Below are 14,639 nucleotides of genomic sequence, written 5' to 3' on the forward strand. Positions count from 1 at the left end.
GTTAACAGCAGGAAGTCTCTTTAATAAAGGCTACTTTTTAACAAAGGAATAAATCACCTGTAAAGTTAGAGAAGGGCATTCAGAGGGCATCCTGAGCCAATAACAGTACCATATGGGACAACTAGTGCTAATATTTGGTGGGAAAAATTTATGTTGAGGCCAAAAATATAGAAAGTTTTAAATGAGAAGTTTACAGACTACAGTAATGTTTTATTTCTGGGATTATAACCTTGAGTTAACAATTGGCTTACAAGGCTTGGTCCAGTGCCCCGAAGTATGAGGTGGGGCTAGGAGCAGGGCATGTGCAAGGCACCACTCCCTCCACACACACCTGGGACAAGTGAGCCTGACTGTCTAGGCCTGATCCTGCAGCCTGTTGCCCGCCCTCCCTCCTTCCTGTGGACTCTGTGTGTGTTTATTCTAGGGGAAGTGGCAGTGGGCAGCAGCCACCACCATGTGTGGCTGGCAGCCTAGGATGTGTGTTGGGTTGGCCTATGGATTCTCTTAGCTATGGCAGGCGTTCCCTATTTGCTTTCCCTCCTTCCCTTCTGGGGGCAGAGTCAGGGTATTAGGGTGGCAGCTGTAGTTTTTTTGTAAACGCTTTTTGTAAAGCAGCTGATTTAAAGTTACTTTAGATTGAGAAGCCTGGCAAACTAATTTGAATACCTTAAGTCATAAGGTACCATGCTACAAGTTTTTCATGGGAGGCAGAGTCCCAGTAAGCCCAGGGAGGGGAAGGAAGACACAGCCAAAGGACATGTGGTGAGACCACGGAGGAAGCAGAAAAGATGTCCTGACATCTTAGGTAAGGGAGGGGAAGGCAGAGCCTGGAGGCATGACACATGCCTGAGGGATTAGCCATCACCTGTGTCTCTAGGTTGCTCCCATTGACTGGTATTGGAACACTTTCAGCAACATGAAACCTCCACTCTCTGGTCACTGTCTCAGGAAAAAGGGGCATTAGACAGGGGTGGGGCAAGAGAAGCAGTCGTCAGATGCCATAATCAAACAGGACTCCCACAACGTAGCATGAGGCGTACCTGAATAAACCCTGGGCTTGGTCTCAGCCCACAGTGAGGGAGCATGAGCTCCCCAGAGCCAGAATTGCCATGAGGCCAGAGTTAGAAAGGAGTGGCTGATTTAACATCATGACAGGAAAGTCCCTCAGGAAGATAGGAAGAGATAGGCAGCCTGAGCAGCACAAGAAGTTTGCTTACCTGGGGAAGGAGGAGGTTCAGGAGAGGATTTGGCTCACTTAGAAGCTGGTTTAGAGGCAATAGAACTTGTGCAGGGGAACAGAAAGTACAGAGGGAGGGTTTGGTGTGGAGATAAGAAAAGGACTGGATGTAGGGAAGTTCCTTTCATTTACCAGCATGCTCACATTAATTGTATAAATCCCTTAAATACTGGGATTGGAAGTGCCATTAAATGGCCACTTGGAGGCATTGTGAAATGGGTATTGGGGCCAGGCCTGATTACAGAGAAAAATGAGCTTTTGTAGCCTAAGATCAGGTGTTAGGTGGAGGGGCCCAAGGTTGGCCAGGAGACATCCCAATGGGGAGTCTGAAGGAATTTGGGACAGTCCATCTCCCATGGTGAGGCCTGACCTGAGGAAAGATATGGCGGGCATCCCTGAAATATCAGGTCCTCAGGAGAGAGAGAGAGAGAGAGAGAGAGAGAGAGAGATGTGGAGTACCCAGAGGGAACGTCTTCACCTTGGGGGGTCCACAGTCCCTAGTGGGGAACCCGGTTCCCAGGGACAAGAGCAAGACAAGACCTAGTGCTAGGATTTTGAGGAAATGAGAGAGATCACAGCTCTACATGGGAGGAGGACTCACCAAGAGAGAGGACCTTGAGGGAAGATTGGCCAGTGGTGGATGGTGGTTTGAGGCGCACTGGGGCAGAGGAACTTCCCTGTGAGCTAGTGAGGGAGTGGCGTTTTCTAGGATCGGGGGTTCTGGCAAAGCAGCTCAGATCCTGGAGGAAGGAAATGGAAGTTGAGAGAGAGAGGGGAGAAGTTGGGGGAGGCCAGGACAGCAAGGTCAGTGCCGGGAGTGCACCCTGATCTGAGTCATGACACCAAATGTTAGGAAAAAATGCCGCTCACAAAGAAAGCTCACAAGAAAAGTTTCATGTCCATAGAGCAAATTTTAATGGCAGGCCCAAACTGCCAGGCTGCCTGGGGAAAGATGGTGCAGCAGCGATTCTGGGCCAGGTGTGGCTTTCACAGAAGGGGAGGTTAAGGAAGTTAGTGCATGTGTGGTAGTCTCTGGTAGGGATGGGGCTGTTTTAGAGCATGGGATTTTTTGTTAAGGGCAGGGCTGTCCTTGGAAGTTTCTCAAGTGATGTCCGACGATAAAATGGCCACCAATTTACAAATGGTGACATTATTATTCTATCAAAGAGGATGTGACCCCCTAAGTGTTGGCATCTCCCAACTTCTTAGAAGGACAAGTAGTATTCGGCCATCTGAGACAGTTCAAAAGAACTACACAAATGAGGAGACGTCTCCAGATCTAGATGAAGACAATAATGCTAAATCTCTAAAAGTAAGCAAAGCCAAGAGATTTAAAGAAAGCTGGCAAGAGACAAACTCATGTCTTTGGCTAAGGCCTTCTGTTTAAGCAAAGGCAATATGACCATTTCTATTAGCTCCATATCTGTCCTTTTAATAGTACTCAGAGTTGTTTATACTCTCCCTTGTACTCTACTTTCAATGGCATGTAACTTCTACTTAGGGAAACTGTGAGTCTTCTCTCTGTACAAAACTGACTCATTGATACTATCCTCTAATTGGAGTGGCACCTGGTCCCTAATGTAGCTATTACCCCAGACAATCAATCCTTAACTGCCCATTACAGTAGCAGTCCAAAGAGTGGGCCGGCCAAGGGTCAAAAATAGCTGTCATTGTAAATGTTTTGTCATGCCTTCTAAACTAGATTTATCTCTTCCAGGATAAAAGCTTTTAGAACCAAATCATACAGCAACAAGGCTATTGATCTCTACAAATGAACGAGATCTCCATGAACCCAGATCTCCATGAGAAACCTTCATTGTACTAAACAATAATTCAGACACCTTCTGTCCAAATGAGTCCCCAGGGAAAGAAATGGGAGAGACAATTCCCCTTATAGGTAGCGTCTGTTGCCTCTTGTTGCTCGACAGGTCAAAGCAGATTCAGAAGAAAAAAGAACTCCATCCCCTCAACAACCTCAAACAAGATTTTTTCAGGATCTTGTTTGTCAGTGGGGATTTGAGGAAGGCTAGTGTTGGGGAAAGTTTGGGATTCATAGAAAAATATTTCAATACTTACCTGGCAGGGGAGATACCATGATCACAAAGGTGGTTTTCCCAGGGCGAGGCTTATCCATTGCACTCCGGATGTGCTGACCTCTGCTATTTCCCCAAATGTGGGAAACTTGACTGCATAATTTGTGGCAGTGGAGGACTGCGTTCGCACTCTCCCCTGAAAAAAAAATACTGCATTACATATTGACCATGCTCTGGCTCAGGGACTACCTTCACCTGGCCAGGAACCACACATTGCCCTCCCCACTCATTGATTATCGGATGAGAATCACCTGGTTCCTTCCTTCCCATAGATTAGCATAAATTGTGAAAGTACCTGGAGAAGAGAAGCACTACCTCCAGATTCCACCTGATCCACACCATGCTACCTTTTGTATTTGCCTTCCCTAACTTTTAGTAAACTCCATTTATACCCACGTGTCCTGCCATGGGATTCTTCCCCAAGGGACACAAAGAATCTGAAAGTCTTCTGATCACCAACTCCACCCCACCACTAACAGCTGAGCATGGTGGTACCAGCATGCCTGTCATCCCAGCTATGGCAGGAAGCTAAAATAGGAGGATTGTGGTCCAGGCTGGCCCAGGAAAAAAGAGACAAAATAACCAGAGCCAAGGGCTGGTGGAGTGACTCATAGAGCACCTTCCAATCAGCACAAAGCCTTGAGTTCAAATCCCAGTAACACCAAAAAAAAAAAATCAAGTAGCCAACTAGAAAAAATATTTGCAACATATGATTTATAAGGTATTAAGCTTTCTGTATATCACGTTGCTACACACTAATTTTTTTAAAATATGGTCATCTTAAAAAAAAATAAGCAAATTCTCTTCATAAAAGTGAGTGACCAGTAAATATAAGAAGGATACTTTGGACTGAGGGGGGGGCAGCTCAAGTGGTAGTGCACTTGCTTAGCATGTCCAAGGCCAAGTTCAAATCTCCAGAACCACATACACACAAGGATATTTTTGTCACTCATGATCAAAGCAATGCACATGGGTGCCAGTGGCTCACGCCTGCAATCCTAGCTACTCAGGAGGCAGAGATTAGGAGGCTCATTGAAGCCAGCCTGAGCAAATAAATGGTTTTTGAGACCCTATCTCAAAAAACTCTTCACAAAAAAGGCTGGTGGATGGCTCAAGGCATAGGACCTGAGTTCAAGCCTCAGTACCACAAAAAAAAAATGCACATGAATAAATAATCAGATATCCCTTTATATACTTTCAGACAAATATTTCAAATTATATATTCAGCATTTGTAAAGACGGGCCACTCTTGGTGGGTGTTAGAAATGAAAGAGGTGCTGAATGGATAGACGACAGAGTTTATTGAGGAGAAGTGGTCTTGCAGAGGGGATCCCAAAAAGAGAGCTGGAGCTCACAGCTGCTTATAGACTGGGAGTAGATATAGATATAGGAGGTGGGTGGAGAAGTTCCAGGAAGGTCACTGGATGGGAAAATCCCCAGTGTCCCTTCTGACCTACCTAAGATAATGGGTAAGGGCGGGTCATTCCTTCTGGGCCAGTTGAGGAGTTTCTAGTAAATGGCTCAAGTCAAAAGAACAATGCAGGAGGTATCACAATACCTGACTTCAAACTATATTACAAAGCAATAACAATAAAAACAGCATGGTACTGGCACAAAAACAGACATGAAGACCAGTGGAACAGAATAGAGGACCCAGATATGAAGCCACACAACTATGAGCAACTTATCTTTGACAAAGGAGCTAAAAATATACGATGGAGAAATAGCAGCCTCTTCAACAAAAACTGCTGGGAAAACTGGTTAGCAGTCTGCAAAAAACTGAAACTAGATCCATGTATATCACCCTATACCAAGATTAACTCAAAATGGATCAAGGATCTTAATATCAGACCCCAAACTCTTAAGTTGATACAAGAAAGAGTAGGAAATACTCTGGAGTTAGTAGGTATAGGTAAGAACTTTCTCAATGAAACCCCAGCAGCACAGCAACTAAGAGATAGCATAGATAAATGGGACCTCATAAAACTAAAAAGCTTCTGTTCATCAAAAGAAATGGTCTCTAAACTGAAGAGAACACCCACAGAGTGGGAGAAAATATTTGCCAATTATACATCAGACAAAGGACTGATAACCAGAATATACAGGGAACTTAAAAAACTAAATTCTCCCAAAACTAATGAACCAATAAAGAAATGGGCATGTGAACTAAACAGAACTTTCTCAAAAGAAGAAATTCAAATGGCCAGAAAACACATGAAAAAATGCTCACCATCTCTAGCAATAAAGGAAATGCAAATTAAAACCACACTAAGATTCCACCTCACCCCTGTTAGAATAGCCATCATCAGCAACACCAGCAACAACAGGTGTTGGCGAGGATGCGTGGAAAAAGGAACCCTCTTACACTGTTGGTGGGAATGTAGACTAGTACAACCACTCTGGAAAAAAATTTGGAGGCTACTTAAAAAGCTGGACATCGATCTACCATTTGATCTAGCAATACCACTCTTGGGGATATACCCAAAAGACTGTTACTCCAGAGGCACCTGCACATCCATGTTTATTGCGGCACTATTCACAATAGCCAAGTTATGGAAACAGCCAAGATGCCCCAGCACTGACGAATGGATTAAGAAAATGTGGTATCTATACACAATGGAATTTTATGCAGCCATGAAGAAGAACGAAATGTTATCATTCGCTGGTAAATGGATGGAATTGGAGAACATCATTCTGAGTGAGGTTAGCCTGGCTCAAAAGACCAAAAATCGTATGTTCTCCCTCATATGTGGACATTAGATCAAGGGCAAACAGAACAAGTGGATTGGACTATGAGCACATGATAAAAGCGAGAGCACACAAGGGAGGGGTGAGGATAGGTAAGACACCTAAAAAACTAGCTAGCATTTGTTGCCCTTAAAGCAGAGAAACTAAAGCAGATACCTTAAAAGCAACTGAGGCCAATAGGAAAAGGGGACCAGGAACTAGAGAAAAGGTTAGATCAAAAAGAATTAACCTAGAAGGTAACACCCACGCACAGGAAATCAATGTGAGTCAATGCCCTGTATAGCTCTCCTTATCTCAACCAGCAAAACCCCTTGTTCCTTCCTATTATTGCTTATACTTTCTCTACAACAAAATTAGAAATAAGGGCAAAATAGTTTCTGCTGGGTATTGAGGGGGGGAGAGGGAGGGGGCGGAGTGGGTGGTAAGGGAGGGGGTAGGGGCAGGGGGGAGAAATGAACCAAGCCTTGTATGCACATATGAATAATAAAAGAAAAATGAAAAAAAAAAAAGATAAATGTCTATTTATCTTTAGGGCTGGGTGGAGAGTTTTCAGTAAGTCATCTTTAAGGGGAGGAGGTCAAGTTCTAACATGGCTTCCTTTAGTTCACCTTAACAGTGGGTCTCATGTCCAGGCTTCCTGGAGGCCAGGTTCTGTGATTATCAAGAACCTTATTTCACCCTATTTAGCCTAGCAATTCCATTTTCTGAGGAAATAACACACCACGTGGGCAAATGGTATGAGAATGTTCTTTGCAGATTTAGTGTTGAGACTTTGTAGGAGGTAAACACCCTTAGTCATAACATCCCAGCCTTCTCCATACAAGGCAAACACAAGCCAAGGATTTATATCACAGTAATTTACCTGCTTTCCTGAAACAATTTTTACCCAAGAGTGGAGCTAACTTACACCTCAACTTATGTTCTGGAGTTTTAATCCTGGAGAATTGATGGCAAATTTGCCACTTCCTTTGAGCATGAAGGAACTGGAAACAGTTTATGATGAAATTAGAGGCTGTCTGGTGGTCACTGTGGCAGCCATCTGAAGAGGAACATCTGGCCTCTAGGCACCCTATACATAAAGAGAAACAAGGGTAGGGTATAAATCCAGCTAAGTCAAGTAGGCAATACAAGATTTGGGAGAGGTGACAAAATCACATGATTTGCACAGGTCAACTGGAGAAGCCTACCTTGCTTCTCTTATCTGTATCTTATTTGTTGTGACTCTAACTCAGGTCCTGCCTGCCACATTTATATGAGGGGGTGAAGAAAGGGTAGAGAGAATCTGGTATTTACTTGATAGCCCAAATAGATGAGTGCAGTGTTAGGCACATTGGGTAGGATGTCAGTAATTTTTTAAATAAATGAATGAATGCAGGTTTTCTGGATTCTGGTCATAAGACTTGTTAAGCAAACTCAGAAGAGTAGATTCTGCCAGTCTTCTAGCAACTTCTTCTTTGGTTTGTTTCCATTTTGATTTACAATGATTAGATCTGGATTGCCTTTGAGATGGAATCTAAGTATTAGACTTCAAGAATTTCAGAACTTTTCATTAAAAATCACTGGAAAAAAGGCATCTGTGGAAGGCCTAGGTTGTGAAAGGATTTTTGTAAATCCACTCAACCCTATTGTATGAAAGGATCTCCCAACTGATTATATACACACACCCCCACACACACCCACACTATAGCACTATACATATTTATGGGATACAAATGGTTTTTGAATTGTGTCAGTCTCACTATGGCTCAGACTTGGACTGGCCCCAGGCAAAACTGTCCAGCAATGCACTTCCTTCCCCACTTTCCCCTGCTCAGGAGAGAACAGTATTGGACAGAAAACCTGGGTTAAGGCCCTGCTGCTGCTGTGGCACTTGGTATGTTTTCAGCTGGGCTGTAAAACCGAGTGATGCTACCCACTTCACAGGTGCCATGGGAATTAGAAAATACATGAAAAATACATGGTCAGCTCCAGCTCAGCACACTGTGCCCCTGGGATTCAGGGATCCCCGTTTTCCTGACCCAAGTAGTTGGCCAATGCAACAGGTCTGACCACTAGTGAGTTTTCTTGAACACACTTTTTCATAACTTGACAGTATTTAAAAATAAGAAGTATTACATACCACAAAAATTAGAGTCTAGCTTCCCTTGAACAATTAGAGGTGTGGCAACACCAATCAACATCTCCACCTGGCAGTAATTGCTACAGCAAGTAGGCACATAGTGCCTTATTCACTATCCCTTTAGTTAAAGGGTGATTTTTAAACCAAGGTAAAAATTGTGACTCTCACCTAGACATAAAAAAGTGCATGTTTGTTGGGTATCAGTGGCTCAGGCCTGTAATCCTATCTACTCAGGAGGCAGAGTTTAGGAGGATTGCAGTTCAAAGTCAACCCCAGGCAAACAGCTCAAGAGACTTTATCTAGAAAATATCCAACACAAAAAAAGGGCTGGTGGAGTGACTCAGGTGGTAGAACGCCTGCCTAGCAAGCAAGTGGCCTTGAGTTAAAGTCTCAAGGCCAAAAAAAAAATGAGCACATTAAAGTTTTATTTAACTCTTTAATGGGGAACTCTAAGCTGTTAACACAGTTCTCAAGAGAATGCAAAGATCAGAAACATGGAAGTGGAGGCAGAATTGGGAAGGGAGGCAGCCATACCTCCACTGGACAGCATCTTCATCTCCACAGGCAGGAGCTATTTTGGACCACCATTGCTTCTCTATAATTTACACAGTTGTGGAATGGCTCTCATGCCATCAGAAGGCGTTTCAGGTGTTTCAGTCCAGCAGTCCCCACACTTCTCCTTCCTCTTGCCCTGTGTATGGACTGCCTGTCCCCTAAAAGGATTTGTCATCCTCAGCCCAATGCTTTAAAGCTGTCATTTCTCTTATTTTTATTCAGATTCTTCAATTATTAAATGTGGAGTTTGGGCTACATCAGGTAAATCCCCTTACCACTCCTTTGTTCAAATTTCTTACTCCTAGTGAAACCAGAGTTTGAGGCCCCACAAATTCCAGGGGTTCCACGTCAGATCAGGCCACTCACCCCAACAGGCCAACTAGAGAGACAGTAATGGTGAAGGGTAGAGAAAGGAGGGTTATTACACAGCCCTGTAACACACCCTGGGAAGAGCTGACAGAGTAAGCATGTCAGCTCATCTTCAGCCACCTTCAGGGCATAGACATGAGTGTAAAGTGTAAGTAGACAAAGAATTGGGGGGCAGGAGTTGAGAGCCATGAATAAACAGTTCCATTCACAGTGTGGCCTAGTTGGTCACTTTTTCAGTCCTGGTTTGGGAGTTATTCTAGAGAAGTTGTTATCACTGTCATCACTTTGGGGAGCAATCCAGTCAGGATAAGCAAGTTATTGCCTGGCAGGCGGTCTGACCTGTGGAGGCTGTGCTGTGGTTATAGCAAGGATTACAGGCATGAGCCACCAGTGCCTGGTAGAAAATGAATCTTTTTAAAGTAGAGCCATGGGTTAACCAGGGAAAAGGTGTGTGTGCACTTATCCCTTTGTGTGTGTGTGTGTGTGTGCATGTGTGTACATGTGTGTATCATGTGCACACAAGCCAATGGGGACAGGATTGAGGTCAGTCCTGTCTCAACAGAGGCAGGCCAGTGACTGGAGAGACAGTTTGACCTTTGTCTTGGAGGTGATGCAGTACTGGTTAGCAGCTGAGTTCTACATGGGCTGGGCTACAACTATAAGCTCTACTACTCTGTAGCTGTGAGATTTGGACTGGTCATCTCTACCCTCACCTTCTGTACAGGAGGGATGATTGTAACAACTACATCGAGGGATTGATGAGGAACTGATTGAGATAATGCACATAAAATGCCAAGCCTAGTGCCTAGGAGGTGCTAAGTCAATGTGAGTTAATTCTTTAAGTAGAGAACTCTGTGCCGGCGAGTGTTTATACATTTCTTCCCTGGCTTTATAAAATAGTTGCCATTCCTGAAAGGGAGTGTAAGAAAGATGATCTTTTATATCAAAGTATTTGTTACTCTCTTAGATTACTTAAAAATTCCTCAGGTCACCATCTTAGGTGACTTGCATGTTTAAAGGGCCCTTGCTTCTTCTTCCAGATTCCTGTACAACTCCATTGCCCACCAAACTGCATGCCTTAACCCATCCCCCAAGCCTTTTAGCCAATCGAGGGGGATTGTGAACCTTTAACCTGGACAAATCCCAGGTAAGGGGCAGGTACAACTGCGTCAGGGATATAAGGAGGAGCCACTGACAGCCATTGTGTGCTTGCGTGTTTGCTTAGCTGGAGTGAGCACATGCTTGCACCCTCTTGATCAAGAGAAATTACCTTGTCAAGATTTTCTGTCAATGTGTGTCTATTTTTGGCACCGGAGGGTTATCAATTCCAACAGGAGGGAGGCAGCTGTTTTCTTTTTTCTGTTTCTTTTCTTTTCTTGGCAGTATTGGATTGTTTTTTGTTTTTGGGGTTTTTTTTGTGCATCCTTTTGGACAGAATTTTTAATTGGTATAGTTTCACCCTACTTTGGACCATCCTAACAAGGACCAGGGGTAAAGGCCAGATAGATCCCAGGAACTGAGCCCTGTATCAGAAGTTATAACAAAATGCCTGTAGTGTTTAATTACCTAATGGTCACACAGGAGCATAGATATCTTCATTGGGCTTCCAGTCAGGCTGGGGTCCTTTCTGTGCTCTGCTCTATGATTTATAATGGATTTTCTTACTTTAGGATTAACTATCTGGGTTATTTAAAAAATAATATTGCCCAGAAACAATGATGGACACCCAAAATGCCCTATTGAGAGCTCATAGCTGCTCAGGGATATAAACAGCCAGGCCTTGACCAGACAAGAACCAAATGTATTTAAGGAAACATTTCCTTGCCCAAGTGCAGTTGCTCATGTCTGTGATCCCAATTATACGGAGGCTATAGGTAGGAGGATCATGATCTGAGGCTGTCTGGGCAAAAACATGAGACCCTACCTGAAAAATAACTAAAGCAAAAAAGGGCTGGGAACGTGGCTTAAGTATCAGAGTGCCTGCCTAAGCAGAGTGAGGCCCTGAGTTAGAACCCTAGTTCTGAAAAAAATTTTTTTTCTTAAATGCTTTTCACTCCTCTAATGTGCACCTTAATGATACCCAAATTGAACTTGAAGAAGTTACACAAGCCAGACATACACAATTTAGCAACCCTCAAGAATGAGGAGTGAAAATAAGGGGGGGATTTGCTACCCACAGTACTGACTAGGTGACCTAGCTGAATTTCTACCCCAACCTAATCTTTTTTATGTTTAATGACAGGACACCTGAAGGACAGAAGATCCTCTGCAGTTAGCCTAATGAAAACTGGTTGGATCTAAGATGGCTGACAGAGCAACCTCCAGGTAAACTCTAACTTCATTGTAATTCCACCTGCATGCCAAATGACACACTCTCCAGTGCCATAACAGTTGACAACAGCCACGGTAACAACTAAAAAGGATGGAAAAATCGGCAGAACCCAAATCCTTGGAAAAGCCCCCACCCATTCCCAGAAAACATCCCCAGAAATAAACACCCTCCTTTCTTGGACCATCTCCACCCCCCCCCATTTCTTTTACTCTATATCCATAACCTCCCAACTCCCAAGGTTGAGAAGTTGAAATCTGAGCTTATCCCTCTTTTCCTATTGCTGGATGAGAATAAGTCTCCTTTACTACTCAGTTGGTATTTGGTCTTGTTATTGGTACCGGTTTTGAGGAAAAACCCTTACCTTGGAGACAAAGACTGGTACCACCACATTTGCAGGTAAAGCTCTTTTAATGGTGGGACTGGTGATGTATTTGAGCCGAGATGACAATATGCAGTGCTACAGACATGGATGTGAATTGTTTTACACAGACAAGTGACCCCCCCGTCAGGATTCAGATGGGATATAGGATCCAGGTGGAGATTCCTGGAGTATTTGAGAAAAGTAAAAAAGCTGAGTCTTCCTTAAAAGACAGAAATTGTAAAGATTGGGGAAGGAAGGAAACAGGGATGGAGAAGGCAGGTTGGCTTCATTTCAAAGGATTAGGAGAATTGCTACCTGGTTTCTTTGTACTTGGTGGAGCCCAAGGGAAAATTTCCCTCACAGTCATTTGACTGCTGCAGCATTTTGATTTGGAGTTGAGGGTATAATGCTTCATAACCCAGACCAAGGCAGAAACGAAGGAAAATGAAGGAGAGCTTTTTATGGCAAGGTAAGCAAGGAAGGCTAGCCCAAAGGAACAGTATTAACAGTGACTGGCCTGGAAGTGAAATCAAGCAAAACTACCACTTATATATAGTTTTGATGTCATCTTATGGCAAATTCTCAGTAGCAAGTCTAGATTTCTAATTTACCTGTTTGAAGTTAGCATCCAGATATAGAGAAGCCATGGTAGCTTTTTGCATTGTGAACCTCAAATATGTACTTGACTTATGAGTGTCCTGAAGGAGAATCAGAAGTGCAAAGGCTGGAATGTTGGTGTGCTGGAGGGCAGCAAGGCCAACGGAGAATGTTCCACACCTGGACAATCAGCAGATAGGTGAGGGAGATAGGTGACTTCAGATAAATGGCTTCAGACTTTTGAATGAAACCATTAGGTTATCGCCCAGCATGGTGCTATGCGCCTGTCATCACAGCTATTCAGAGGCTGTAAGTGGGGCATGGCTCAAGTGGTAGAGTGCGTGCCTGACAAGCACAAGGCTCTGGTATCAAACCCCAGTTCCACCACAACAAAAAACAAAACAAAGCATGGTTACCCTGCCTAGCCCCACCCCAACCTCAAGATTACAGCAAAATGTTTTCCAAAGATTTCCATGACATGGATCACAGCCCTAGCTATCAAAAGTGGCTTAATCCCCAGAAGGCACCTTGGAAATCTGGCAGTGCAATATTGGTTGTCACAAGTGAAGGGCACTGACAGCCTTTAATGGGAACTGGGAATGGTAGACTTGCCATGGTGCCAAAACATGAAGAATTGAAAACACATATCACTTGATTTTCAAAACCCACTAATGGACATGTGAATTTATAATCTAATGGTTTTAGAGAAAAAAGGACCTTCAGTATGTGTTTAATAGAGGCCAGGTTTTCTAAGACTGCAAAGCATTGTGTAATCTAGGAAGGATTACATTGCTCTGCCCTTTACAAGAAGTCACTCATCATTTTAGAGGTTGACATTACCAAGAGCCATGCTTCTCACAGTATTTAAGTAGTCAATACCACAAACTGCTACATCAGGCCTATCTGTGTGTCACTATGACAGCTGTGGTGACTGCCCACATGATGTGTACAGTTGACTTCATTATGCCTTCCATGTCATTGTGCTCATGCATCTATATATGCTATTGTGTATTACTTTAACTTGTTGTAATAAAATGACATTATAATTTGATTACTTATGTAGATAGGGTGTAGTAACTATAACTTTCCTATCAGGATAATAAGAGGAACATAATAAAGTATTTGTTATAAAAGTGGCGTTAGGTGTGATAGGAAAGAAAAACTATCCTGGCTGAATTACAGTTCTAGAGGCAGTAAATATGTATTATCATGAAATAGGATTGCTAGAAAATGTAAGTATTTTAAGACAGGATACTGTATATTATAGAAGTACTGTTTCTTTTCAAACTGAATTGTCCACCTGTGTGCCTACTTGACCAGCTTATGGCCAGCAGGGGTGTTATCCGAAATAACAAGAGATATCTATTCTGAAGAAAAATACATTCATCAGGAGTTGGGTTCCTTTCCCTAGTATGCTGATTTTTCACATATTAGTGTGCATGAGAATAAACTGGTATGTTTAATCAAAGAATTCCTGGGCCCTCCTACCTAGGATTCTGATTCAGTAGGACCAGAGTGGGGTTCAGCCATGTAGATTAGTGGCAACAACCCCACTGAACTCTGCGGTGCTCCTCAAGGCAGCAGTGCTTCTTGCACATAGGTCCCCCGGGCACCAGGCTGCATGTAGGTCCAAGTCTTGAGGCCTAGGGGTCTGCATTCCTAACAAGTTTCCAGGTAATGCTGGGCCTGCCAATCCAGATCACCCTACTGCCCACGTTGGGTCAGAACTGTGGCGCACAGAGAGGGCAGGTAGACAACTCGCCTCCAACATTTATGTGCCCTTCTCTGCACGTTACTGGAACAGGGCTTTTACTGACCTTTCCATCCTACAGATGATGGCCAAGCACAGTGACCAAACTTGGGTTCCCTAAGATGGTGAGATGGTGGCTTCACTGCAACTTATAGGAGTTTTTAATTGTACTGTACTGAGGGATTTGCCAACACTAAACCAATTGTTCAACTGGATCTGAGCTGCAATATTAACAACATGAACAAAAAGTTCTCATTCCTTATCACTACAGAAGCTGAAGCATCTCCTTTTATGGGAAAGGATTTATTTTACCCAAGTAAAATAAATAATCTAGAAGTAGTCCTAACACAGAGCACTCAGAACCAAGATGATATGGCTTGAGAATTCATGCCTATAGACAATATTTTTAAATATATGTACCACTGTTTTCTAAATGGTTTAGACACGTTTAAAATAAAATTTAACAAGCTGGGCGCTA

General features: G+C 43.3%; 1 non-coding gene across 1 annotated transcript; it reads left to right on the forward strand.

Moving 5' to 3' along the window:
• The first annotated feature begins 3,305 nt into the window (after positions 1 to 3,305).
• Positions 3,306 to 3,469, forward strand: LOC141424328 (U1 spliceosomal RNA). The gene has a single exon (XR_012449278.1). It is a non-coding gene; the product is annotated as a U1 spliceosomal RNA (small nuclear RNA).
• Positions 3,470 to 14,639: the final 11,170 nt, after the last annotated feature.

This window comes from Castor canadensis, chromosome 6 (assembly GCF_047511655.1).
Source record: "Castor canadensis chromosome 6, mCasCan1.hap1v2, whole genome shotgun sequence".
Taxonomy (NCBI): Eukaryota; Metazoa; Chordata; class Mammalia; order Rodentia; family Castoridae; genus Castor; species Castor canadensis.